The sequence below is a fragment of the Frankliniella occidentalis genome, unplaced genomic scaffold (assembly GCF_000697945.3).
Source record: "Frankliniella occidentalis isolate FOCC.00 unplaced genomic scaffold, Focc_3.1 Scaffold1, whole genome shotgun sequence".
Classification (NCBI taxonomy): Eukaryota; Metazoa; Arthropoda; class Insecta; order Thysanoptera; family Thripidae; genus Frankliniella; species Frankliniella occidentalis.
The window spans coordinates 1,482,437-1,495,936 of record NW_026267131.1 but is presented as its reverse complement, the minus strand read 5'-3'; the positions used below and the strand labels follow the sequence as shown (position 1 = coordinate 1,495,936).

Here is a 13,500-nt window from a genome sequence, read left to right as displayed (position 1 = left end):
GGCGGCGCGGGGGCGGTGGCGGGGCCTCGGACCGGGCGCGCATTTAGTGCGTAATCTATATGGAGATGGCCGCTAGCCCGTGGCCGGCGTGGGCCCCCCTGGGGTCCCCTGGCCGGCTTGTCTAAGCCGTGGCGATGGCTTTGCCCCAAGCTGCTGGACGGGGAGGAGGGGGGCTGAGAGGGGGGCCGGCCGAGATACTTTATATCGCGGCTATTTTTATCGCGTGTCTTGCCGTTCACGACAAAATATTTAACGACGTCGCCCGCAGCCGCACATAACTCATGGGGGTCTGTAGGGGGGCTCTGGCCCCCCTCTGGGGACTCGGCCCGACTCGGCGCTCTCCCAGGACGGCGACCAAGCGGCTCGAAAGGGTCGACGTCGACACCAGCAGCCTTCCCATCGTCCTCGTCCTCCACCCACCCCCTGACCGCTGCCCGTCTGCTGCAATGAGAGGAACTCCTCCGGGATGGAGAGGGTAGCGGCCGGACGACACGCTTCCCACGAGGGGATGCGACTCTTTCTTCCGCCGGGCCGGGCGGAGCCGCCCACCACGCCGCACGCACGCCTGGCCGCCCCGGTTTAGATCGCGCGCCTCTGCTGCGTCTCTCTCTCTCTCTACCTCTCTCTCTCTCTCGCCGTCCACTCCACACACTCCCCCGCACACATCGTCTTTGCCCTTACAGAGCAGTCTGTAGGGCCTCTATATATCGCTCTCCTCCTTGTGACCTCATACGACCGACCGCCTACTTCACTTTTTAAGTGAGAGGGCCGCGGAGAAGGGGAGGGCACGGGCTAGCTCTTCCTTCGCCACGTGTGTGGTTGAGGTTGAGCCCGGGGCTGATCGGCAGCCAACCCGCCAAAGCATTTCCATACGGCAGTGAAAGGCTCGTCTGTGTCTAGGCCGGGCGGCCGGGCGGCCGCGCAAGGGCGCGCGGAGGGCGGCGTCCGGGACGATGAGGTCCTGGACGAAGTAAACAAGGTCGCGCGCACACGGCGGCCGCTGCTCTGCTCTGCTGCTGCCCGCAGACGCCCACCACATCGTGACTGCTCGCCGAACAAAAATTAAAAACAAGTTTCGCATCGCGGTGGCGACACCTTGACGCCGGCTAAATAGTGTAACATAATGGCTTTTGCGCTCCCCGTGTGTGGCTGATACGGTTTGCGACTTTGGCCCATATCTATTGTTATTTTATTTGTATATCTCTCCTTCAAATTATCCGCTCATACGCGGCCTCGTGGCCTTCCTCACGCGTGACCTCTCATCCGACCCACTCGACGCGTAACGCTCGCAGGCAGGGTGACCGGTATGGCGGCCGTTGCGGCGTGGTGCGGGTGACCCGGCGGCGGCCCACCAGGTCTACTTTTGCTTCAGTCGAGTCAAAGCGCGTGAGTGAACCTCTTTGGAGCGTCCGCTACGCATCGCAAACCCCCGTCAACCCCCTTCCCCCACCCTCCCGGCCGTCCGTCCTACGATCGCTGGAGCGAGAAGCCTGCTCCGCCCCAGGTTTCGGGCGGGTAGGTTCTGTCCGTGCCTGCGACAGGGTGCTAGAGGGGCTGGAGGGGCTGGAGGGGCTGGAGGGGGCCCGGGGCGGTGTCTCGCCCGCCGCGGCCCGCTGGCCCATGACCGATGGCCCCTCTCCAGTGCCGCGGCTGGACGACCCGGCGGTAACGAGGCCGTCAGCCTTGCCCGGCCGGCCGGCCCCGGCGGCTGCGACAGGAGCTCGGCCCTGCATCCCTGCAAAAAAAGTATAGCAGCGTTGTTTTAGACTTGATGTTTTAAGGCGCGTTCTAAATCGCGACCCTTTTACATGTGTAGGCTAGATTGAGAGAGAAATTGAAGACGAAGAAAGTGGGGACACTAGAAAATTGGAGTTTGAAGTGTGCAGAACTCTTAAAGTCTTGCAGTTATAATGAAATCATGAACTACAGTTCGATCAGCAGAGTTGTTTTTAATGCATTATTCGAAAAACATTTTCTCGAACGAGTTATTTTTTGTGATAAAATATGGGTTACATGAAAAGCGGGTGAGGATAGCAATGTTCGGATTCCTCAGTGGACTGGAGTTAGGGAGAGGGGCTGGGGGTGGTGGGGGTCAGTGCTCCACAGCACGAGGAACAAGTGGAATGCTCCGGCATTGTTGAAGTTGTTGACAGGCGGGCGGCGCTCGTCTCGAAGCCTTGGGGTGCCTGCGCATACCACCGCAGGCGCGCGGGCGGCAGCTCACCGAGGCTGTGCGCGTGCGTGGCGGGTTGGTTTACCTATCGCCTGTTGGCCTGTAGGCAGCACGCCGAGGCTTTGTGCGTGCGTGGTGGGCGGGTTGCCTATCGCCAGTTCGCAGGCGTCCCTAGGGGCTGCGGTAGGCAACACGCCGAGGCTTTGTGCGTGCGTGGTGGGCGGGTTGCCTATCGCCAGTTCACAGGCGTCCCTGGGGGCTGCGGTAGGCAGCACGCCGAGGCTTTGCGCGTCCGTGGTGGGCGGGTTGCCTATCGTCGGTTCTCAGGGGCACGGTGTAGGCAATACGCCGTCCCAGTGCACGCACGTGAAGAGCGGGTTGCCTATTATCAGCTCGCAGGCGCTCCTAGTAGCTGTGCGTACGGCCGGGCAACGGCAGTATCGCTACAATAAGAGGGGATACAGTGCTGTGTGTTTTTGACTTTATTGTTGTGTGTGTGTGTGTTTGCTGGAAGGCAGAAATGTCGTCCCCCCATCCCGCCCCCTCCTCTCTCTGCGGTGGCACGCCAGGACTGCTTTCCTTCCTTAATAGTGCGGTATGACTTGCACTCCCTCTCTCTCTCCCCCGATCGTCCACCGACCCTTACCACCACAGGAACGCAGCACACTATCCCCTTATACGTAGTTTGGTGTCCTGCGTCCTGTACTTTGCGCCAAAGTTGTTGGCCTTTTGTTGGCGTCACGTCGACATCATCGACAACCGTCCACCAAACAACTCGAACATCAAATATACGTTTCTACTTCACCTCTCAACGTTTGAATCAAGGTGTGCCCCACTGTGGTAATCAGGTGTACACAGACTTGGTAATCACTCTGGTATAATCATCGGTAATCCACACACTCGGAAAAAATTACACTATCTGCGACAGTTTTGTGTTACTGCGGCAGTCGAGTCAGCCGTCAGTTAGTCAGTACGTAGTCAGTATTGCAATTCCAACATCCGTGCTTCAGGCGGCGTTCATAAACCACCTTGGAAACAACCAACTCCTAGCCGGATCCAGTCGCCAGTGTGCTCTGCGGGCGGCCCTTTTCGCTCGTTCGTATCTCCACTCCCCCCCCCCCCTCCCTCCTGCACCTACCAGTGCGTCTCTTCCTTCCACTCCTGTAATTGTGCAACTTCTCTTTGAACCCGCGGGCTGTGGAAGCAAAGAGCGATGCGATGCCCGTTTAACTTTTCTGGATGAGGAGGAAATATCGGCTTTTGAAAAGTCGTACCACTCCGGGGCCGCTCCGTGAGCGCTGGTGCGGCGCGCTGTAGCGTCAGCGCCGCCTCGGGCAGCTTGGACAAGGGCGCTCAGCCAGGGTTCCCAGAAGCTCTATAGAGAGTGCTTTGAGCCCCATCCTGAATTTAACATTTCATCGCAGGACACAGTGTCCCACGCAGCACACAGTCTTCTCCGGTCGTCAGGGCATTCACTCTATTCACGGTAAAAGTGACTGCCCATGGTTTCCAAGCAGAAAAGTGGTAGTAAAATGTGAAAAATTACCTCCCTTATTTATTTTTATATTTATTGCACTGTAACCTGCACTCTTCTGCCAAAAGCACGCGATTCTTTTCTTTAGAATTTTGCTTGCTTGCAGTTTGCCAGTGTCCCCCCATCTGTATGTACAAATGTAGGCATTTCAGCGCTTTCTTTTAAAGAAAAAAACTGCGTGAATTGCGTCTGGTCGTGTGTTATAGCGTATGAATGGGCTAATCCGGCTTGTGTACTGGGCCATACGACGCCCTTGCGCACGCACACACACACACACCTCACATGTAAAATCGTGCGAATGCCAGCACTTGTTTTGACTGTACATAATACTAATTGAGCCGACACCGTTATTCAACTAACATTTCTCAACATAATCTTGCCTCACTTTATAGTGGTGTTTTCATAGAACAAAAAAAAAAAGAAAGAAAAAAAAAGATCAGGAAATTCAAACAATCGTAATAATTTTGTAAATTTTGCCTTGTCAATTTATCAATGGATGTACAGGTTTAAATATGCAAAGTTTTGGCTGTCGAGCTAGATTATACGTCAGTGTGCAAACTGCATTAGACGTTTCAGAAACGTATAGCAGCTGCACACCATATGGTTCCCACTGATAGCATGCAGACCTGTCTATGTCAAAGTGTGCACAATTTAGACGTTTACGTAACGTCATAAATTTGCACATTTCGTAAGTGAACAACATCACTTAGACACCTTGTAATGCGCAAAATCGTAATCTGCATCGTCGGATGTGCAAATTTCAGACATTTGCTTTTCAAGTGTTTATGAACAGCGAAATGCATACAGGTTGAGTGTGTAGAAAGGATAAGGTCGCAACACCGTGGGTTGGATTTTTCACGCGACCACACTGTGGCCACGACCAGGGTCTGCGACAGGCTTGCGCCCTCCTTTCGGCCTCGGCGTTGTTAAATAGCGTATTTGAATTCGCTGAGCGCGCGCCGTACTCGGCTATGTCATATCGAGTACGCGGGGGGAGCAATCGGCCTACGCACGTGAGTATAGAGCACATTCCCGACAAATTCCGAACTGCTGTTGTGGTTGGTGGGAATGTCAGGAGGTAAGATAAGTGTTGGGGGGAACGGGGGAAGGCCGATGTAATGGGAAAATGGGTAGACGGGAAGGGGAGCGGGGAATCAGGTGACAGATGTTGTATGTGAATAAGGCCAGGTGCGTGCCAATGGCGCTATTGAACTCAACCCAGTCACAGAGAGAGAGAGAGAGAGAGAGAGAGAGAGAGAGAGAGAGAGAGAGAGAAACGGTTAAGGCAGTCGAGTCGAGGTAGAGAATTCAGTGCGAAATGTGCGTCGCATAAGCTGTACCGGCGCAGGGGAGGCTCCACCAAGAAAGAAGATGTCTCTACTCTGCAATACTTTAAGCTGTTGACGGTGACCCTTCCCTTTCGCTCGCATGAGTCCTGTTTCATCTCCAGAGAGTGTGGGTGGGCGTTTCTAATTTCAGCACTGTGTACACGGGCTCCTCAGCTTATCATTTTGATGTTCCTTTTAAGAAAGCTCCGAGCCCCGGGCGCCCGGCCTCGGGTCTCGGGTCGGGAGGTAGAGCTCTCTCTCTCTCTCTCTCTCTCTCTCTCTCTCTCTCTCTCTCTCTCTCTCTCTCTCTCTCCGCCCCCCTCCCTCTCCCATTTCTCTCCCGTCTCTCTCGTTTTGTCTTCCCTCTCCTTATTGCTTTGGCCAGGAATTTGTCAAACTGAGTCGGAGTAGAAAGACGAATTAGGCGCGTGGCCCAGCACTGCAGAGTGTTTCATGCTATGGATTTTGAACATTAAGAACTACTATTTCTCCGTTTTCTCAGTAACACTTTGCTCTCATCGATTCGAAAATTGCAAACCACTAAGTTAAGGATTTATCCAGGTAGTCTACTTCGTTCAAATGAAAATGTTATTAAACACAGATAGGAAAATTTTGAAGGCACAGACGAAATCGAAATCGAACTGAATCTAAGAATTTACAAAAATACGGGTTGGCTGTGGCAACTAACTACTCTTGTATCTGACTACTAATTCTTAGGTGTCACAGCGAATTTCTTGGCTGGCACCAAATTAGCCAATGTATTGGCTCTGACAACTAATCTTTTTTCCTTGTTCTCATCAACCAATAATGCAGGCGCGGATTAAGGTCCAGCTGACAGGGGAGGCGATGCACTGTCGGTTGCCTACATACAGGGGGTTTGTACCACAAAATGCCTACATTTCAGGCGGCCGTCTAGAGACGACAGAGGGGGGGGGGGGGGGGCCCCCCCCCCTCGCCCCTCACCTTAATCCGCGCCTGTAATAATTTTATTTTTGCGGTATTTTGACCGTGAGGGCGAGTTCGGCGCTATGGCCACTCCAACGCCCCCCCCCCTTTTCATTCCCTTTCCCCAATCCCATCTCCCTCCAAATATCACATCACTCAATGTCTGCCGAGCGAACGGCTGGCCTCACGCGGATTGGGCAAAAAAGTATGCGGGAGGGAAAAAACAATAAAAACAGTATAAATCACAGGACAATAAGTTTTTGAGAGTGTACCAATCCTTTGCAGCTATACAATCTATATTTTTGTTTGTTTCGTATGCCGATGTTGGTAGCTCCGCCTTTCCTTCAACCCTACCGGCTCCTCCACGCCACTGACTCGCACAAGCATATCTTGTTCGTCCTTTTTGCCGATAATTTTAATTACTTCCTAATATACGCCCCGTCCCCTCCCCCACCATCCTCTGCGGCGCTTTGGCCTCCTGCCTGCCGAGCACACGCTCTCAGGCAGCGCTTTACACGCCAAAACTAATTTTACAGATCCTCCTAGTGTTGTCTTTGGTCTTTGGCCGCTTTAAAACTCTTTTACAATGTCTTTTCTACATAGACTTGACTACAATTTTTCTATCTTTTCCCTTCTTTGTTTTTCAGCAGTGGAAAATGTTCATATTCTGAGGGCCCATTACGATTATTTGTACTTTACGCGAAAAAATACACAAAAACCAATGAATTGCACTGTAAGAAATTTTCAGGTCAAAATTGCGCAGGTGGATGAGTAAACGCCCCTTTCCCTGGCCGCAATGAGTAAATTTCCCGGTCCAATTACTGACTTATTTCGCTATCCATAGCATGGGAAATTTCCATGCACATGGATCGGGGAAAAGGTTTTGCGTATCCACATGGTAATCTTCCATTTGTATAAATTCTAGACGTTTGCGTATCCAAGTGGTAATTTTAATTGTGGATAGGTAAGGCCGCATGTCCCTACCCACATGGTAAATTTGCACGGGCAAAAGTAGATCAGTTAGTAAGAAGAAAAAAATGACGATATGCAGGTTCCCAACCTGTTGGCGTTCCCCTCTCAACTGCTGTTAGACCTGATGGGAGTAGAACCCGTAACCTCCGAGCTCGGGAGCGCGCACGCTACCCCTCACCCATCGGCTACCTCTGGGAGGGGACGCGCCGATAGATGATGTCTTCTCAAAGGAACGATGTCTGCTTACATCTATAGATTGTCTTTGCTTTCAACGGTGACCAGGTGGGCGACACGGACTTTCATCTAAGACCCACGACTCGCTCTTGCATTCGATAGTCTGCCGCGGGTCAGGAATCCTATGGCATGTAAACACCAATCCAGTGCTTCCTAAAATTACCATTTGGATGTGTACCTGGCATCTCCCGAAGCACCCAGCAATTTTCGACATCATATGAAATGTAAATTTACCATGTGGATATGTAAATTGCCATGTGGATATGTAAACTACCAAAAAAAGTTCAAAAAGTAATTTTCTCTGAACATACGTAAATTTTACCAGTTATTGTGCAAATAACTTTACCGAGCGGGTGGAGAGTAAAGATTTCCCAGTCCATTGATTGGCAACATAGTTTTCAAGGCCACGGGGTGAAATTTACCCACTACTTGACGGATAAAACTACGCCCGTTTTTTTACAGTGTGCCCCACCATAAAAACAGCAGATTCAAGAGCAATGAATGTGTGATGTTTGAGTCCTTGACTTTTTTTTAGAGTCGTAGAAATGGACAAGAGAGGGGGGAAGGGGAGGCTCGGAGGTAATTATGATTTGCTCGCACCGAGCTACGCGACACGAGACACGAGGAGCGTGAGAGAAAAATGCGAGGCAAAGGTGTGTGTTGTGCGGTAAACGGAGCGTGCGAGCGAGATAGAGAGGTGAGCGGATGAGGCGGTGCGAGTGAGATAGAAGTGGGGGGAAAGGGGGGAGGGGGGGTGCGTGGCGTCGCTTTGCGCGCGGCGGCAGGCCAGTTCAGACGCCGTCTGGTCGCCGTGCGGGGAGGCTGCTCAGCACAGCACAGCCCGCCCGTGTGTAGCGTTACCGTGCGCGCTCGCGCCCCCGCCCGCGACATGGCCCGGCCCGCCTCGACGGCGTCCCCGATGCTGACGGTGAACCCCCCGCCCGGGCCGGTCCGGCAGCAGTCCATGGGCCGGCGCCTGCAGCACGACGACGTGCACCCGCTGCCCCCGCACCGCGTCTACTTCTTCCTGACGTTCGGCGGCCGCGAGGTGCGCGTCGAGCAGGCCGCCCTGCACCGGGCGCTCCGCCAGCGGCTCTGAAGGGGCTCGACGGCGTCCTCGATCGGCAGCGAGGTGCGGGCCATATCCCCGGCGTCCTCGGCGCGCCCCCCTCCGCGGCAGTGACAAAGTGTGTGTGTGAGACGTGCGCCTCCGTGTGACGCATCGCCTGCCAGAAGCACACTGCGGGAGGCAAGAAGAAAAGGAAAGAGGAGAAGGGGGAGAAAAGGGAAAATAGAAAATTGCGCGGCGCTTAGGAGTTCGCTCGCTCGACGGCGTGTATTCACATTCATATTGCCCATTGTGCATCGCGGGGCGCGCCAAAGACGGCCCCCACCCCGCCGCATCGGTGAGTAAGCGACACTCAAAAAGTGTTCTTTTCTTTTTATGTATTATAGTCAGGTCCGCAATGTGTAAATTTTGAAAACGCGTATTGCAACGTCTTGATAAATCAGCGCGTCCCAAATTTCGTCCATGTCAACAACTCCCATGACTTCCCATACGAAGGGCGTTGCTCAGCACAAACAACTTGATTTTCTTCAAATCCCCCGCCAACTATCGAATTTTTTTTCAAGCCACTCCTTTTTTTCTTTTGGTGGTTGTATTGTTGGCGATGGTCGCGGGTTCATGCCCCCAGTCCCATCACATCTTTTTTAAAAGTCATCTCCATGATCGGTATGACAGCCGCATTATACTGCACGCGCTGGGTATCAAAACACGTCGACGCGACGTTGTCCTGACCGCATCTCTCACTACGCCGGAAGTCCGCCCTTGGAGGCTTCTAAAAGCGGGCGACCTGCCCCGGCTCGGCTCGGCTGGGCTCGGCCCGGCTGGGCTCGGCTCGCCAGAGGCCCCATGCCTTACTTACTTTCTTTACCGCCACAACAAGCTGCCGCAGCCCACCCGCCTCCTCAAGGGTTCAAGGCCGCGCCTGTAGCTCGGCCGACGGGGCAGATGAGTTGCGGGGGTCTTGTTCCGCCCCGTCGGCCCGTCAGGAGGCGACCCGTGAGGGGTTGCGCACGGGTTACACGCACCGACTGATTAAACCCGACGAGGTTCACACCGCGACGGAAAAGGGTTCATAACGACCTGTATATTATAGCATTTGCAACTGTAGAACTAAAACGTTCGTTCCTAACAAGTGTAGAACTATAATCAAAAGTTCACCGTTCTCAACTGCATAACTAAAAAGATCCATGCATAACAAAAACGTTCAGCATTTGTGAGTGACGAACGTTTTGGTGCTGCATGCACTGGAAAAACAAAGGTAGAAATTAATGACTTTCTAGAGGTGTTAAATTTTTAAATCATTTTTAGAGCGGCCAATGGTGTTAAATAATTCGCACCATTGGACAGTTTTATTTGTAGGGTGTTAATGTTTAATGCCTTTGTAAAGGCATTGCAACCCCGTTGAGTCCTACCTTTCACGGTAAAAAGAATGTCTTGAAATCCGAGGAAAATTTCTTGGATTACGAGGTCGGGTGGATAATTTCAAGACTGGCCGTTGTAATCCCAGACTCTGTCTTGAAACTCGCAGCTTCCAAGGGAAATCCTTGAAATTTTCATCTGGTATCCTCCAAGGATTTTCCTAGAAGCAAGATTTGGATACTTCAGGGAAAACCCTTAAAAATTCCAAGGCTCTCCCTTGGAAGCTGCGGGTTTCAAGACAGAGTCTGGGATTACAAGGGCTAATCTTGAGATTATCCACCCGACCTTGAAATCCAAGAAATTCCCTCGGATTTCAAGACATTCTTTTTACCGTGTTGCTTTTCCAGATAGTCGGAGTCCTATTTTGGGGTTTCGGAAAGACTGGACATTGGACATCTTTCCCCTCTGTAGAGTCACATCATTCCATGAATAAAAGAAAATAAGCGTGCGCAAGGCCTTCATGCATTGATGCATGGCGTGCCACTGCGATTGTCGACTAAGTACACACTTGCTGCTCGCGAGCACTCACTCGCAGTCGTAATTGTGTACCCACGCTATTTGTTTCCAGCGGAGAGTGAGGTCCATATTTGGGCATCCAAAAAACGACACATCATAAAACGCACCGTTGTCGTACCGAGTGTCAGTACTAGGACCCAACAGTGTTTCCGGATTTCTGACTAGGGGCCATTGCGCCGGACGGGTGTAGCGAGTAGGCAAACCCCCAGTGTCTCGGCCCTTACACACGGTGTGCAATATTTGTACACGCGACCAGAGACACCGCATGTGTGTGGAAATCTGCATATTTTAGCTTTTACAGCAGCAGGTGCTGATCGTAACAAATTAAGGACTGCAAGTGTGTGCGTGTTAGGCACGCTGCGGGTAAAATTCGACGTCCCAAGTCGACTGTTGCATAGCAATCGACTTGTTAAGCATACACCTACAAGTGTCATGTCACACCTATGATGCATTCTGTGGCCACTTACCAGTTTTTTATTGATCATTTTGAGTGAGCTCTTTAATTTTATTTCTGGTCGGACCATCGGATTCCTCAGAAAAATTTACTTTCAAACGAACCTACCTAAGACGCGGTTCCCCGCGTTGAAGTTTACTGAGCAAGTCCAAGTTAAATATTCCGTAAAATTAACTTTCTTTGTCAGTATTTAGGCTCGGAACCCCAGCACATGTTTGCTCGTTTAAAAAGAAATTTCGACCAAATTTGTGCTCATAAAAATGTGTCACGTGTGACTAAAGTCGAAAGTCGTGTTAGAAGTGCTCGTTTTTTTTCCATTGACGAAAACCACCTGTTCCTGTTCGGGGGTTTAGAAAGACCATGCAAGACCAGGGGTTCCGCACCCCCCCCCCCCCCCCTCCTCCCCCTCTCTTTCCCTCGCGGTGCACTCCTCCCACCCGGGGCGATCCTATCTCCTTTTCCGACGAGGGTTATGTAATGTTTACGAGTGCTGCTGCTGCGGCCGGAGCCCTGCGACTGAGAGCCGGACAGACCGAGCGGCCAGCCGGGCGGCGACACTGGCGACGGGAAACTTGAGGCGCCGCCCGAACCATTTTTACGCCTTTCCTTTCATACTAGTGTAAGGGCCGATACTTGCCGCCGACTTGCGTGGCGTGGCCGGCCGAGCTCTCCTCCACCCTCTTCTGTGTCAGCACCGCCACGACCCCTGCTGCGCTGATGGACTCTCTCTCGCGCATCATTTTCTCTAAGAGAAATGATGAAACAAACATGAAAAAGTTTGCGCGCGGATGATGAGGGGAAGAAGTAGTGTGCCTGGTGGCGGTGGGGGTGCGGTGCACCACTCCCGCCCGCGCACCCCCCCTGCTCCCGCCCAGTATAGCTCGGCCGTGTCATGGCTTAATGTCTTAATGGACCCAGGCGTGGCCCGGCTGGGGGTGCCGAAGAATAGGTCAAAGGTCAATACTACGCCTCTGACTTCCCCCCCTCCCCCCTTCGGGCCTATTTCCCCCCGCCCCCCGTCACTCCCCCTGCCCTTCCAATTACCTTCCGATGTATTAGGCACCCATGCGACTTAGTGCTTTGCGCGACCAAACTTGGGAAAGCCACGGGGGAAAGCCTCGTCGCGCAGAAAGGTTAAAGCCGGGGAGTGGCAGTGGTGTCCACGGGTGTGCAACCCCTGGCACTATGCTAAACACCAAACAATCCTGCATCATCAATATTGGGAGCGGGCGCAGTAATGATATTGTATTCTGCCGGAGTGGAAACCGTTATGAAATTAGATCTATAATAACAATGCGAATGGCAACGAGTGTCACCGCAATTTGCCGACTCATTGATTTTGCGAACGTCCGTTTTCGCGTTTAATCTGAGGCTTAATGTGTTTTTTCGCCCGCTGCGCTCTACTCATCATTTGTGGGGAGCGCACCGCGCCCATAGGCCGACATCTGCTATCCTTACCTAGGCCAATACACGTACGTGCGGTGAGCGCGTGACGCGGAGGGGGAGAGAGAGAGAGGGAGGGAGAGAGGGAGGGAGGGAGGGAGGGAGACCGAGACCGAGGGAGAGAGAGAGAGAGCGCGCGAGCGTATGTGGTAGACGTCATTTGTGAATGGACCTTGATGGTGGTCGTGGCGTCGCCCCGTCCCACCCTCCCACGGATCGGAGGGGAAGGGGGTTGGATGGCCGGCGGGGGATGCCCGTTGGGGAAGGAGAAAGGGGAGGGTGGGGAGAATTGCGTCGCCTTAGAGACCTCAGGCCTGGGGAAAAGGGGGAAGAATGGACGGGAGTGAAAAGGTGGTAAGGGGAGTTGGGGGAGCGGAAATGATGTCGCTCAGTAGCGGCGGCGAGCGGGGCAGCAGTTAGAGGAGGAAGGGGTGGGCGCGCGCGCGGCGGGTGCAGAGGAGGGGAGGGAGACTCGCAGACATCAGGTGGGATCGAGACCTTAAGGGTCTCTAAAGTGTGTCAGATTTTTTGGCCGAGGAAAACAGGACCTATGCCATGGGAACAACACGGTAAAAGTATAAGTAGAGCGCACTGGACAAGTCCTGGTGGGAGTTGCCGACGTGGTCGTGGTACAGGAGCATCTAATATGGAGTTTTATGTGCGCTGTGACGGATATGGAGACGTTTGATCCCTGTTGGCTCATTGGTCTGGGATGGAGACGTGCTGGGTGTTAACTACTTCGTGGGCGTTTGCACTGTTAAATTCCTACAAAGCATTCGCTTTGCAGAGCTGCGAAGTATTTTGCTCCTTTGTAACTACGAAGCATTTACTTTGCAATGACAAAGTGATGCTTTGCAATTGCGAAGCAATGAAAACGCTGCAAAGCATCGCTTTGCAATTGCAAAGTGTCACTTCGTAATTGCAAAGCATCACTTTGTAATTGCGAAGTAAATCCTTTGTAGTTGCAAAGGAGCAAAATACTTCGCAGGGATTTAACAGTGTGGATCTAGAACGACTTGGTGCCTTTTTGGTTTTGGACGAGTTGATACGGTGTCGACGTCGCCACTACAAACGCGTCTAGGCGGTTTATAGGACGAATATTGGACATGGGCTGTCGGGGAGTTCATTCCGGGGCCCAACTATAGCATTATTTCTCGATAACAAGTTCCATCAGGGGTACCTCACCTGTACGTTTCTTATGTATGTTCATTTTCTGAACAATGTTTAATTAGATAAAGCGAAGAAAGACAGTATGTTCTTGTTTTTGTCCGGTGTTTTGATCGCGGGCGACGAGATTTTCTGGACGAAGCAGATCGCGGGGCGTGCGTTGTTGGAATGCAGCCGGCTTCTTTTTCTTCCGGGTTCCATTACTTCGGCGCGCTCCCTCTTCTTCTCCCCCCCCCTCTCTCTCTCTCT

The 13,500-nt window shown here is 52.6% G+C and overlaps 1 protein-coding gene and 1 long non-coding RNA gene across 9 annotated transcripts in view; one reads left to right on the top strand and one right to left on the bottom strand.

The window, feature by feature from the left end:
- The window catches only part of LOC113213447 (gonadotropin-releasing hormone II receptor-like), a 113,795-nt gene that overhangs the window by 31,243 nt on the left and 69,052 nt on the right, over positions 1-13,500 (top strand). Inside the window, exon 1 of one of the 8 annotated variants that reach the window (XM_052275634.1) lies at positions 7,986-8,592. The exons of the other annotated variants lie outside the window; for them this stretch is intronic. The gene's annotated coding sequence lies outside the window, so the exon portion shown is untranslated. Of the gene's footprint in view, positions 1-7,985; positions 8,593-13,500 lie in introns of those variants that run through there. 8 annotated transcript variants of the gene reach the window in all.
- Positions 67-13,500, bottom strand: part of LOC127752171 (uncharacterized) — a 27,572-nt gene continuing 14,138 nt past the window's right edge. The window contains exon 3 of the long non-coding RNA XR_008012302.1: positions 67-1,735. This is a non-coding gene — a long non-coding RNA (uncharacterized LOC127752171). The remainder of the gene's footprint in view (positions 1,736-13,500) is intronic.